The following is a 14,698-nucleotide window of genomic DNA, read 5'->3' as shown; positions in this document are numbered from 1 at the left end:
GCGATGAGGAGGGAGGCTCCAGGCCCTGCCGAGGTGCCCGACACCCGAGGGGACCAGTTTGTCGACACGCTGACAACTGGCACAGAGGTTGGGAACCTCTGGTTCGCACTGCAGCCCCACCTCTGCTGGCGGAATGAAAGCCTTTGTCCCCCATTGAAGGATCTGGAAGGGCAGGCATCTTCTGCGTGGCCCTGAGGTCACGGTGCCGAGGTCTTCTCCTGTTGGGGGAAAGCAGAGACCATGCGAGGCCTGAAGAAGGAGAAGACTGCAGTCCTGAGGGGGACTGGGAATCCCTGGCAGGTACCCCAAGTGGAAGAGGGCACCCCGGTGCCTGCCCTGCGCCAGGGCAGAAGCTACGGGGAGCGCCCGTAGCCCTCGGTTTCTCAACTCCGCACCTGTCCTCCCTCTGAGAGGGGAGAGGGCCACAGGCAGAGCCCCTGTGCTGCCTGGCCTGGATCCCGGAACTGGGATGCGGAGAAAGTGGGCTGGAGGTTCCTGCCTCTCCTGTGGTCCTGCCTCCGGCTGGACCATCCTCTGCCAGCCTCCGTGGAACGATGCCACAGGTGAGGAGTGGCTGGCAAGGTGTGTGACAGGGTTTGTATTCAACAGAGGAAGTGAAGGGATAGCGGTGGGCCCATCCACAGAGGGGGACACAGCAAATACTCCATAAGGGGGGTAATCTCCTTTCCTCGTGTATTCTCTGGCCAAGAGGAAATCATTCCGTTCACATACTGCAAGTAATCACCCGGTTACCAAACCCTATGGACTTAAGAGCGTTTCGTGTACATAGCTCAAAGAATCAGGCGGCACGGTTTTCATTTATGACTGTTTTAGTAATTTCTGCCAGACTAAACAATAAAATTCTATTCTTGCTTCCAGAGTCTTATCAACGTGAAGCACACTTTATTAGACATTTTTAGTCTTGCCTGAGTCTCCAAATAATGGTGCAGGCGGTCACGGCCGTGTGTCACAGCTGCAGACAGACAACCCAAGCCCGAAGACTGCCTGCCACGTTTTCCGACCAAGTTCCTCAGAAACACCTTCTTTCCAGTTCAGCTCAGGTGCTTTTTGGCGTCAGACAATTTTTCTCACCTCCTAACTCTGTCCCCATCATTTATTTTAACTGGCTTTTATTGAAATAGAGTTGATTTACAATGTTGCGTTAGTTTCAGGTACTCAGCAAAATGATTTAGCTGTTGCCCCGTGGCTAAAGCGAGTCCCACCTTGGAGGCCGACCGGCCCCGGAGCTCGGCCGTCCCCAGCGTCTGGAGCGACATGGGGACGATGCGTGTGGCAGTGGTTCAGAGGAAGCCAGGTGGCAGTTCTTGCACCCTCATTCCGCGTGATGCCTGTAACACAGGCGTAGTGACGTAGACAAAGTGACGCCTGTCTCACAGACATAGTGACATAGCTGTAGGGACGCCTGTATCACCACGTGTGTGGAATTCTAAGTGAACGAAGATGGAGAGGAAGGGATGTCAAATGCAACTCGTGCAGGTAAGAAAGAGGTGACGCTCCTTAAGGTGACGAGGAAGTGGGGTGTCCGCTGGGGGAGAGACTGGAAAAAACTATTTCGAACAGGGAGGTGGGAGGGATGGCGCTGGGATGAAGGGGTGCTCGCAGGTGAAGGGAACTGGTGTTGGCTGTCAGCCCCGCCGGACTCACCTGGGGGCCCCCCGAGCTGTGCCGGGGCCATGTGGGTGACCACTCTCTCCCCACACACACCTGCAACTCCTTCCAGGCACAGAGGCGAGGAGCTCCAACTGAGAAAACTGGGGAGAAAGAAACAGAAATGAAGCGCGACGGGATGGCATTGGGGTCCATCCCCCAAACTCCACGGTGCCCCCTGTGCGCCCAGCGCTGCCCCAAATCCTAGGAGCCGACAGGCGTGAGTGTGGCTCCTGCCCTCAAGGAGCGGATGCAGAGCGGGGAGAGGATGCGGTCAGAGGCGCACCTGTGAGGACGGACAAGCCAGGACCGCAGCGGGCAGCGAGCAGGGAAGTCCATTCTACCTGCAGCCTCCCCTTAGAGCTTTCGGGGGGGAGGGGGAAATCAGGGGCCCGTGACTTTCCTGATCACATTTAGACATGAGAAACGTCCCAGTCATTTAAATCTCAGAACACCAGCTCGTTTCAGTGATTTATATGGCCAGGCAAGTGTGATCATCAAAAGCTTCACACTTCATTGCACAGGAAAACTCGGCCCGCCCCTCCCCCTGGCACGGACCGCGGGCTGAGGGCAGCAGGAGCAAGGTGCTCCCAGCCAGCCCACCCCCAGCTGTGGTTCGGATTCCTGCCTGCCGCGGAGAGGGGGGAGGCAGGGGGCATGAGGGGGGAAGTCAGGGAGCCGGGAGCTGCTCCTGGACCACCAGCAGCAGTGCATCGGCCTCTGTCTCTCGGCCCCACTCATGTTCCAGCAGCTTCCTTCCCGTGCGACGCCTTCAGTGGTTCTCCCAGACCCCCCAGCTCCCCGTCCCCCCAGCTCGGCCACAGTCCCGCCAGCGTCTCACCGCAGCCGCTTCTGCTGAGCACATCCCCTCTGGCTGTCCACTCTCCACTCTTTCCTCGGCCCCTGGACTCCAAGGTCGCGTCCCACTAGGGTCGCCTCACTCTCTGCCTGGCCCCCCTGCTCCCTCTTTCTGCTGAATGGGCCTCGTCCCGCCATCGGGAAACGCCGTGGGCCTGCTGCCCACCAACTCTGAGCGCAGGCTGGTCCCCAGGCGGCCGCCTCTCCTTGCTCGGCCGTCAGGGTGGCTGACCCAGCAGGCTCTCCCTCCAGACCCAGCCAGACTCCAGCCCACGGTGTCCCGCCAGCTTCAGGGACATAGGTTAAGCCTCCAAGTACTTCCTCAAAGCCCCTGTGTACTGTTTTGAGGGAGTCACCCCATTCTTCTGGGTGGGACCCACCGCTTAGCTTTCTCCCCAAAAATTCTCGCCTGTGAACTGCAGTTCTTTCCTCGGCCTCTGTGTCACCCTGTGTAGTCTGGAGGTGGGTGGTGGGCTGAAAGTAGAAAACTGGTCTTCATAAGCATTCCTTGCAAATCTTGCAGCTCATTTTGGAATATTTTATCTATTGCTTGTGGCCTCAGTTGAAACAGAGACTAAAGGTTCCAATTCAGCACGCTTAGCGCATCCATCTTCCCCCCAGAGCGTCGCATGTACAGAAAATGGAAACACTTGTGTGGTCCTCTAGGGTCAATGGATGTGCTGTTGGCAGCTGGAGGTGACTGGCCAGGAGCTCCAGCTACTCTAGGCCCAAGGGCACGCCTGTGATCTATGTGCATACCCGATGTGCTAGTTCACATTGGTTGGGAGGCTGTGCACTAGACTGTGCACGAGGCCCGGAGTGACGCGGAAGAGCAAACGATTCATTTGCGCTGTAGCGTTAAGCCACCCAGAGGTGGTGATGCCTGAGCTGGGTTTTGAAGGATGAAGAGGAGTTCCTAGGCAGCCAAGTAGGGCAAAGGCATTTTGGATAACTCAGTAACTTGGTGCAGCTGGAGAATTCAAGTGTGTGTTAGGTAGAAGGGGATCTGGTTGGGCAAGAGGCTGGAGACTGATTGCTCAAGGGCTCCTGGGAGCCCTTTCCCTCAAGACTTACTCGCAGCTGTTACTTTCAGCAGTCTCAGTGTCACCTCAGCCTCACTCTTGGCTTTTTTTTTTTTTTTTTAAGTTCTCCTTCATAATTCACATCTAATGAATTACCAGGTTCTGCTGGTTTCACCTGTCAACTCTTTTTCACGTGACCCCCTCCACTCCTTCCCCGCACTCACTGCCATGGTCATACCCAGGGTCTTCTTTCTCCCACCTGTAAAGGAGGACCTCCTCCCATCTCCCTTGCCCACCTGCCCCTCTCCCCGTCCACTGTCTGAACAGCAACCACAGAAGACATCCAGGCCGCTTAACCAGCCCCGCCCCCTGCAATCACCTCACATCTCACTCGGCGAACCCCCTGCCTTGCCGTGAGCCTGCCCACACCCACACGCTCCAGAGCCTGCTGCCTGTGGGACCGGCCCCCCCTCCCCTGTCCCCTCTGCTCCAGCCGCGTCAGCCTCCTGGCTCTTCCTCAAACTGGCCAAGCACACCTGCCTCAGGGCCTTTGCACTCACTCTTCCCTATTTTCGGAGAGCTGATACCTCAAATATTGTCCTCTTCCTCAAAGTTTCAAACACCACTTTATAAAAGACCATCTGTAAACAACAGCAACCCTGCCCACGACTCTCCCCTCCACCCCCCCCCCACCAGCTTCATCTTCCTCCAGAGCATTATTACCTCGTGGCCTGTCGCACACTTATTTGTTTGTTGCCTGCCTGGCGGAACGTGAGTTCACGAGGGTGGGACTTGGTCCTCTTCCCTAAATAATCCCCCACGCCTGGCTGGTGGGAGGCTCGCAAGTGATGGACCAGTCAACAGGTGTGGGAGGACATGAAGAACGTCTGACTCACTTTACACCCAAGGGCTCTTCAGGCTGGAAGAGCCGTCTCCTTTGATACCAATCATTTATTGAAGATTGACTGCATGTGGTTCTCTGTGCTAGACATTTTACATGTATCACCTCAGCTAGTCTCTGCAGTAATCTACGAAATATATAGGATTTCTAGCCCCCCTTTCAATACAATGTGGGTTTTACAGTAAATTAAAGCATATAATAAGACATTCAAACATACAACAACATATACTTTAAATTGCATTTACTCCTGCGACTTGTTTATCTTTCCTGATCTTTTTCTGTGTACACATAAGTGCACATATATTGGACTGGGAGTTTGTGTGTGTTTTCACCCGCTTGTTTTGTTTTTCCTTTACAAAAATGACACCCTGCTATGGACATCATTATACAGTGTAACGTGTCTCAGAGATTTTTGTCATGAAAGTTAACAAGATACACCTTACTCTTTCTCTTGGCTTCTTACATAGGATACACCACGATGTGTTCGATTCATCACCTACTGGTTCACATTCGTGTTGGATTTTTTGTTTTGGTTCCACTGTATTTAAAACAATTCTGTCTACAGATAACAAGTGCTGGAGAGGGTGTGGAGAAAAGGGAACCCTCCTGCACTGTTGGTGGGAATGTAAGTTGGTGCAGCCACTGTGGAAAACGGTACGGAGGTTTCTCAGAAAATGAAAAATAGAGTTGCCATATGATCCAGCAATCCCACTCTGGGGCATATATCCAGACAAAACTCTAATTCAGAAAAATGCATGCACTCCTATGTTCACAGCAGCACTATTCACAACAGCCAAGACATGAAAACAACCTAAATGTCCATCGACAGAGGAATGGATAAAGAAGATGTGGTACACATATATGATGGAATACTACTCAGCCATGAAAAAGAATGAAATAATGCCATTTGTAGCAACATGGATGGACCTAGAGATTATTATCACTAAGCAAAGTAAGTCAGAAAGAGAAAGATGAATACCATATGATATCACTTACATGTGGAATCTAAAATATGACACAAATGGACTTATCTATGAAACAGAAACAGACTCACAGTCATAGAAACAGACTTGTGGTCTCCAAGGTGGGCTGGGGGAGGGATGGAGTGGGAGTTCGGGATGAGCAGATGCAAACTAGTACACATAGGATAGATAAACAACAAGGTCCTACTGTAGAGCACAGGGAACTATAGTCAATATCCTGTGATACACCGTCATGGAAAAGAGGATGAAAAAGAATGTGTGTGTATATATATATATAACTGAGTCACTTTGCTGTACAGCAGAAATTAACACAACACTGTAAATCAACTATATTTCAATTTAAAAAATTGAGAGCAATTCTGTAATAAAACCTGTCTTCCTACATATATTGTTGATCAGGGCCCAGGTAGGTTAGTATATATCAAGAGGGAGATTCCTAGACTTGATTCCTAAGTCAGCAAATATGCACATATCGTTGATTTATTAGAATCTGGTACGACGGCTGTGGTCTCTGTAGCAGATGTGGCCAGCGCCTCACCTACATCCCTCCACCCACCATCGCCAGGCAGGCTGTCCTGACTCTTTGCCTGAGGCTTCCCAGGGCCACCAGAGCTTGCTCTGTCTGTGTATGAGCAATGGAATGAACGCCCCGGAGGAGACTTCGATCAGTGACCCACAGGAGCTAATGGACACGCACCCGTTGGAGGGTTAACTGTGTATTGAGTCTTTCACTGGATCTCAGCGTTCCTTTGCTCTCAGTGGTAACCTGACTGACAGACACTCTTGATGGACAGCCTTCCCTTTCCTACTAGCTTTCCTCCTCCATTCCCTACTCATGTTTCTCAAGTTCACCCCCAAAATGAACCGTCACACGCAAATCTCTGTCCTGGTGTCTGCTTCTGGAGAGCCAAAACTAAGACACCCTGATTTATTTCTGGGGGAAAAAAAAGAGTTTCTCCTCTAAATAAAGGTGATGCACGAACCTGGTATTTTTTAAGTATAAAAAGATAGAAAATGAAAGGTAAACATCTTTCACCTCCTAACCTCTAGTCTCTCTACCCAACAGTAATGCCTATTCACAGTGTCCTTTATTTCTTTCCAGAAAAAGACATGACTACACAAATATATACACATATCCTTTTAAATTTACATAAGTGGAGTAATTCTAAACACTGTGCCTGGAACGTTTTTTCCACGTAATGATATAGTCCTGGAGACCATTTTTATTTGCACATACAAGATCTTTAAGTTAACAGTTTAACTGCCTTATATTTTGTGTCTACCCCATAGGTTTCCAACCAGTCTCCTATAAGAGAACATTTATTGTATCTAATATTACACAGGTACAACCATGCTGTGACAAACGTTTTTGTACACACACCTTAGCTCATTTTAAAAAATAATTTATTTATTTATTCATTTTTGGCTGCATTGGGTCTTTGTTGCTGCGTGCGGACTTTCTCTGGTCGGGGCGAGCGGGGGCTACTCTTTGCTGCGGTGTGTGGGCTTCTCATTGCAGTGGCTTCTCTTGTTGCGGAGCACGGGCTCTAAGCACGTGGGCTTCAGTAGTTGTGGCTCGCGGGCTCCAGAGCGCAGGCTCAGTAGTCGTGGCTCACGGGCTCCAGAGCGCAGGCTCAGTAGTTGTGGCTCACGGGCTTAGTTGCTCCACCACATGTGGGATCTTCCCGGACCAGGGATCAAACCCATGTCCCCTGCATTGGCAGGTGGATTCTTATCCACTGCGCCACCAGGGAAGTCCCTCAGTTTAAAAATTTTAAATAAATTCATAACAGAACTGCTGGGTCAAGGGGTATATGCGTTTTAACTTATTTTTCTGTTTTAGATATTACTGTTTTTCCCTCTTCCAAGTTGATTGCTTTGATTTACACTCTTATCAACAGTGTGTGAATGCCTGTTTCCCATGGCTTCCCCGACACTGGGGTTATCAAACATTTTAACGTTTACTAATCTGTTAGGTGAAAAGGTATCATATCATTTTGCTGTGGCTTCTACTTGTTCATGTCCTTGACCCATTTTTCAATTGGATTTTTTGTCTTCTTTTTGATTTCTAAGAGTTTTTAATTAAATAATTTTTTTGAGGTAACACTGGTTTATAATGTTATGTAAGTTTCACGTGTACAACATTATATTTCCACTTCTGTGTACCCTACAGCGAGCTCACCACCAAAATTTTAGTTTCCAGCCGTGACTATACGGTTGACCCCCTTTATCTATTTTGCCATCCCACCCCCCGACCCCTTCCTCTCTGGTAACCACTACTCTGTTCTCTGTATCGACCTGTTTGTTTTTGTTTGGTTCGATTTGTTCACTTATTTTGTTTGTTTGTCTTCCACATTCCACCTATGAGTGAAATCATATGGTATTTATCTTACTTTGTCTGACTTATTTCACTTAGCATAATAGCATCAAGGTCCATCCAGGATTTTTACAAATGCCAAGATTTTATCTTTTTTATGGCGGAGTGGTATTCCGTTGTATATATACACCACATCTTCTTTATCCATTCATCCACTGATGAGCACTTAGGTTGTTTCCATATCTTGGCTATTGTAAATAATGATGTGACTTACACAGGGGTGAGTATACCTTTTCTAATTAGCTTCTAAGAGCTTTTTTATTGAGTATGGCTACTAAGCTGCTAGATACAGCACTTATATTTTCTCCCATTCTATGAATTCCCTTGAACTCTTTTCTAACGAAATATTCTCTTATACAAAGGTCTTAAATTATTAAATCAAGTCTGCTCATTCTTCTTTTTTTTTTTTTTCCCATAGTTTCTGGATTCTATATCATGTTTAAGTCTATCCTGCCCCAAGTTTATAAAAATATCCATCTATGTAACTCCTAGTTCTTTAAGATTTTACTTTTGTATTTAGGTCACTAATCCAGCTGGAGTTTATTTTTGTGGATGGTGTTTGTTGTTGGAAGAAACTACAGAGAAGTGGGAGTGGGGCAGAGAGAACAGGCCAAGAAGAGAGTGCTTGGGTGGTGTCTCCACTGATCAGAACCAGCTGATGGCCTTCCTAGGGAGGGTGAACTCAGTCCTTTTCTAGGGCCGTTGTCAGCGGTGTGATGGAGCCAGCCTGGCCAAATTATTACATACAGCCATTATTATAAGTTGAATCCTACAACATCATTATATTAAATTATACTTCTATAAAAAGGTAAAAAATATTCCAAATTCATCACTTTCTAATTATTTTACTGTGTTTTACTATTACCTATGCTCCTAAGGTTATTTACTTGTACCGGATGTAACACGGTGGAAATACGACATAAGGAGATGTCTTGTTGGAAGCTCGAATAGGCCATGGAGGGAGTATTTACGCCATGGAAATTGGCAAATACTACCAGTCAGAGTCTTTCTTTTCTCTTTGGGGGTCCAGTTGTTAAGCATTTACCAGCACACCACTGACTTTGCCCGTCTCCAGATACGTCTATTCAGAGAGGAGCTGCCATGCTGGAGAGGAACCTCAAGCATCAGTTATGGAGTCAGGGCTTCCCTGGTGGTGCAGTGGTTGAGAATCTGCCTGCCAATGCAGGGGACACGGGTTGGAGCCCTGGTCTGGGAAGATCCCACATGCTGTGGAGCAGCTGGGCCCGTGAGCCACAACTACTGAGCCTGTGCGTCTGGAGCCTGTGCTCCGCGACAAGAGAGGCCGCGATAGTGAGAGGCCCGCACACCGCGATGAAGAGTGGCCCCCTCTCGCCGCAGCTTGAGAAAGCCCTCGCACAGAAATGAAAACCCAACACAGCCCAATAAATAAATAAATAAATAATTATGGCGTCAGACCCGAGGACACTGAGATCCCTTCCAGTCCTAACGTGCTATGATTCTGCAATGCTCATAATTACTCTCGATGGTTATGCTGCCAGGGGGAATTTAGCTCAGAAAAACCTGCTTTTAGGGGATTTCTCCATGGTCTCCACATTGCTAACCTGGATCGCATTTTGGTGTAATTCAGTCCCTTGATGAGTCCTGCACAGGATTTTTCCCTGTGATACCTCAGATCCGGATTCCAGTGTGGCAACTCAGAGCTCTAGATAGAATGATTAATCATCATCCCTCTGTTTTTCATTTGATATTGTGTTCTTCAAAGATTTGACTCCTCTTTAAATGCTATTAAAGTAGCCACAGTGTATTAACCACTTTACTTCCTCCCTGCCACATGGCGGCTCATATCCCGTAGAAAGTAAAAGAGAGTTGGAGGAAAGAGAAGCAGAAGATGAGCTTGGGACCTTACACCAACTCTTGGAGCAATGGAAGCCTTATTTTTCCCAGTTATAAACAAGGGCTTTTGTTTGGCCTTCATAAATCACTTTTTCAGAAGAAGTTAAGAACGCTTAAAAGGTACATAAAAGTCACAGGAAAAAATGTAATATTCAAGGAGCTCTTATATGATCTTATGAGAACCTTCTCACTTGGAATAGGAGAAAGTTACTTTTTTCTGCTTCAACATTTTCTTTTAAAGATAGAGAGACCTTTTAAAAGTGTTTACCACACATTTAGAAATCCCTACGGAATCAATTACAATAATAATTTTATGCACTGTTCATCCTGAGTCAAATCCATCTACCGTATTAATAATGTTTTGGGGGGTAAAGGATACTTTCACCAAGAGTTTTCTCTTTCACAAATATTCCTCAGAAGTCATTTTGCCCACATTTCACAGATGGTCAGACTGGTCTGTTGACTGTCTCCCAAACATTCCAAGCTAATTTCCAATTTCTCTCCTCTCCCTCTTCCTGCCTGAAATGCTGTCTCTCCTCTTTTCATGCAACCATCTCAATTCTTTGAGATCCTATGCAGTCTTTCTGTAATTATCCCCCAGTTCAGTGATGCTTTATTCTTCAGAACTCAGAACTCCTATTTTCTGTACCACTCATTGGTGCCTAATCATACCTTCCTTTGTGACCTAATGTTGTTAAGTCCATTTCTACTGCGTATGGTTTTACCCCAGCATTTAGACAAGAGGTTTCTATCCTGGGATACACGGACCCCTTGAGACTTCTGGGAAACTGGGGATGTCATGAACTTATAAGTAAAATTTTGTGTTTATGTGCCTTTTTAGGGGCAAAATTTCGTATCTTTCATCAGATTCTCCAGGGGATTTTTGACCCAACAGTTTCATCTCCTGGAGAACAGAAACTAGATGCTATTTTTTGTTGTATTTTCCACAGTATCTTCAATAACTCAGCTCAGTAACTGAATGGGCACACGGTCGATCTAACGTTTCCACTTATTTGCTACCAGTGGATCCCTTATTTTCCATACTGAGCAAGAGGGACAACATGGCTTGTCTGTTTCCATCTCACAGTTGAGCATATATGGAGATAATAGATGTTTAAATGTTTGGAAAAATATAAAACAATACCGTACAAGTATGAGAGCTCACCTTGAGACACGGAATAAAGGAATTCTGCACTGATGAAATTCTCTGTCATTTGATTACCTTTTAAGAATCTTCTAGAGAAGCAGAGCTTGGAAAATGTCTTCTCCCTTGACACCAACTTCAGCTGCATCCGTTTTATCAATACCTCCTCTCACCCAACAGCTTGTCAATGAAAATTGCCTCATCCCCTGGTCATTACTCTCCATTCATTGGTGATTTTTATTTCCTGATTGACTCTCGTTCTCTCCAATACTATTCCCGCTCTAATGCTTGGTGATTTCAGTACTCTCTCAGATACCCCTTGCAATACCCTAGCCTCTCATCCCCCAAACCTTCTCTCCTCCAATGATTTGTCCTCCACCCCACTTAAGCCACTCACTCCCGCGGTCATACCTAGACCTTGTCTTTACCAGTGACTACACTCCTTCTGTGTAGGTAATGATCCTGCCCCCCAAAGAGGTCTACACTCTAATCCCTAGAATCTGTGAATATGTTGCATTACATGGCAAAGGGGAGTAAAGGTTGCAGACAGAATTAAGGTTGTTGATCAGCTGACCTTAAATAGAGAGAGTATACTGCAGTACCCAGGTGGACCTAATGTAACCACAAGCGTTCTCAAACGTGGAAGAGGGAAGAGAAGAAAACGGCGGAACGGTGCTATGTGAGAACATGGCTTTGAAGACGGAGGAAGACAACCATGAGCCAAGGAATGTGGGTGACCTCTGTGGGCTGGAAAGAGCCGGGAAGTGGCTTCTTCCCTGGAGCCTCCAGAAAGGAACACAGTCGGGCCCACACCATGATTTCAGCCCAGTGAGACCCATTTCAGAATGCTGACCTCTCATAATGATAAAATAATACATCTGTATTGTTTTAAGCCAATAAATTTTGATAACCTGTTACAGCAGCAAGAGGAAGCCAATACACCTTCCTTCCATTAGCAAATGAGGTCATGCTGCCTCCGAGCAACCCACTCTCCTATCTTCACAGCTCACTCTCTCTACTACCCAGTTCCAGCAATGCTTTGACCCCACTAAGACCTACAATCCACTGACCCTATAGCCCGTGACCTCACTCCCTGTGTCCTGCTCCCCTGAGCAAAATCCTAACTCTAGTTGAATCCAGCCCTCCACAGATTTTGTACTTGAACCTGCGGGCTGAATGTAGTTGGAAAAAAACGCACAACCAACCTGACTGGTTTCACTTCAAACTCGAGAAGGACCTTTGTGTCCCTACGAGGATTCCGTGGTCCCTTCACCCTCTCGCTCTCCTAGGAGACTATTTCACCATTTCTCTTCTCTCTGGAAATCTCCAAATCCTCTTTCTCCGAATCACCAAATTCACCCTCTACTGATTTTGTATGAACGTGACCTTACTTCCTATTCCACTGAGAGAGAAGACCGTCAGAGGAGTGCTTCCTCACACCCCGCCATCTCGTCTGCCCCCGCCTGTCTACACTGCCTTCTCTTCCATAACTGCGAACCATCTCTGACGGCATCTAAGCTCTGCCCCTCCAGTGGGACAGAGGACCCGTCCCCTTACACCTCTCCAGCATCTGTCTCCTTTTGTGCCTGTGAAGTCACCTTTCTGTTCTCTACTGGATCCTCTCCGGAATAGCATCCGAACACCCTGCTGTTCCCCGTTCTAAAAGCAAACTCTTTTGTTCCTGTGTCCCCACTGCCGTCACTTCCTCCTCTTCTCCATCTTCTCCTGGACTACTCCAGTCAGCCTTGCATCCTCACCTCGCCCCTGAAACTGCCCTTGACCACGTCACCAGGGCTTCCCCACAGCTAAACCCAGGGGTCAGTTCTCGGTCACATCGTACTTGGCCCATTGGCAGCATCTGGTATCATCTCTGGCCTGAACGATCGCCAAACATTCCTAAACGGCCTCCCAGCTCCCCTTGCTGCCCTGGGTCTATTTTCTACTCGGCAGTCCGAGCGCTCCTGTGTTGTTCTGTCTTCAGTAGATCGGTTCCTGTCTCGCCTCGGGTAGTAACCCTCCAAAGCGTCTCAGCTCATTCAGGGTAAAAGCCAGGATCCTGACACTGGTCCACGACGTGCCTGCGGTGGCCCCGTCACCTCCCTGCCCTCACCTGCTGACACCTCTCTCCCGCTCCCTCTGCCCCAGCCTCGGGGCCTCCTCCTGGCCCCTCAGACACACACGTCGCCTGTTCCCACCTCAGGGATTCTGCCCCCGGAGCCTCTGCCTGGAGAATTCTTCCCCCAGATCAGCACGGCCCTCCCCTCCTTGCTTCAGGTCTCTGCTCAAATGTCACCTTATCCCAGTGGCTTCCTGGACACCGTCCATCCTGAAACAGTAACACCGCTGCGTGCCCCCAGCTGCTTTATTCCGCGGTAAAATACAGGAGGCATTTACAGCAGGGCTATTACACTTGCCACTTAACACTGACCAGCATTTATCACTATCTGAGATTTCATATGTATGAAAAACATAGATATAATTTAATATTTGCATTAAATTTAGATTCGATACTTATTTCATATTTAATAAACATATTCAATACTAAATTATATAGAATAATGTATACTATGACATTAATGTCACATATACTAATCATATTGTATGTTATATAGTATATATGTAGCTAAGTGTATTATATATATGTATCTTTTTTTCCTCACCCACTAAAATATAAATGCCATCAGGGCAGGGACTTTGTTTTGCCCCTCACTACACCTCCAGCGCTTAAAAAGTGCCTCATGTGTAGCTGAATAAGCCTCCTGAAGGAGGGTAGGAATGGATGGGCGGATTTAAGGAAAGCTGAGCCCCTGTCTGGGCGTATCCAGCTTGGCCGTGGCCCTCTGTGCTGTTTCAGCAGCGGGTGGGCGAGGTGAGCTTTTCCTCGCTTCACACGCCTCAGCTTTAGCTCTTAACCAAATACTGATCGTGTGATCCTGGAGCTGGTCTACCTGACTAACGTCTTTTTGGCCTCAAGGGGCACCTCCTCCAGGGAGGTCCCGGACTCCTATAGCGTCACCACCATCTAGCTCTCTTTGTTGTCTTTTGACGATCTTCCCTGAAAAGCGCCCTCCTTGGGGGATGACAGTTAAGGAGCAGAAGTTAATTATTGATGCTGTTGGTGAATGTTTTCTGTGATTTCTGTGAAAACCACTGCCTTTTTTCAGGAGGAGCTTTGTACCAGGGTAGAGCCGCCCTGCCTTTCCCACCGTGGGAGGGAGCAGCTCAGGTCCAAAGCGCCACTTGAGAACGGCACTCACCCAACAGTCAGCGCACAACGACTGCACTGGCCCAGTGCCATTCTGTTTGTTAACGAGCACGTAGAAATATGCGCCCCTAGATGAATGGAGGCAGGTACATTTCCTCTCTCATTTTCACCTTTTCTTTAAATGTGGCAACAGACGCTCCATGGAGCCCCCTGCCAGCGGGGCTGTGAGCAGAGCATTTGTCTACACCGCCCTCCAGCCCAGTTCCAGAAGCACAGAGCTTCTCAGCGGCTCCGGAGGCTGGACAAGCAGAGGCTCTCTCACGTTCCTGCCACGGCGAACCCTCTGCTTTAAATCACCGCCATCAACAATCCAAACAGGACCTGGTTTCTGAACAGGGCCTCGGGAGAACCGGATCCGCCTTCACCCTTGACCTCGAGGCGTGACCTGCCACGTCCACAGCGGAGCAACAAGTGTGAGTGGTTAGACCACGACGCTGGGGCCCCAGCTCACCCTGGCGGCTTGCACGCTTGGGCGAGTTACTTAGACTCTGTGCCTCAGGCTGCCTGCCTGTAAAAGGGGGAGAAACGGTGCGGAGTGCACTGAGCGGCTGGAGCTGAGTGAGTGTGTGAACGTACGAGGACCGGGCCCAGCACCTCCCTGTGCC

Source organism: Eschrichtius robustus, chromosome 1 (genome assembly GCF_028021215.1).
Source record: "Eschrichtius robustus isolate mEscRob2 chromosome 1, mEscRob2.pri, whole genome shotgun sequence".
Classification (NCBI taxonomy): Eukaryota; Metazoa; Chordata; class Mammalia; order Artiodactyla; family Eschrichtiidae; genus Eschrichtius; species Eschrichtius robustus.
This window is presented reverse-complemented; position numbering follows the sequence as displayed.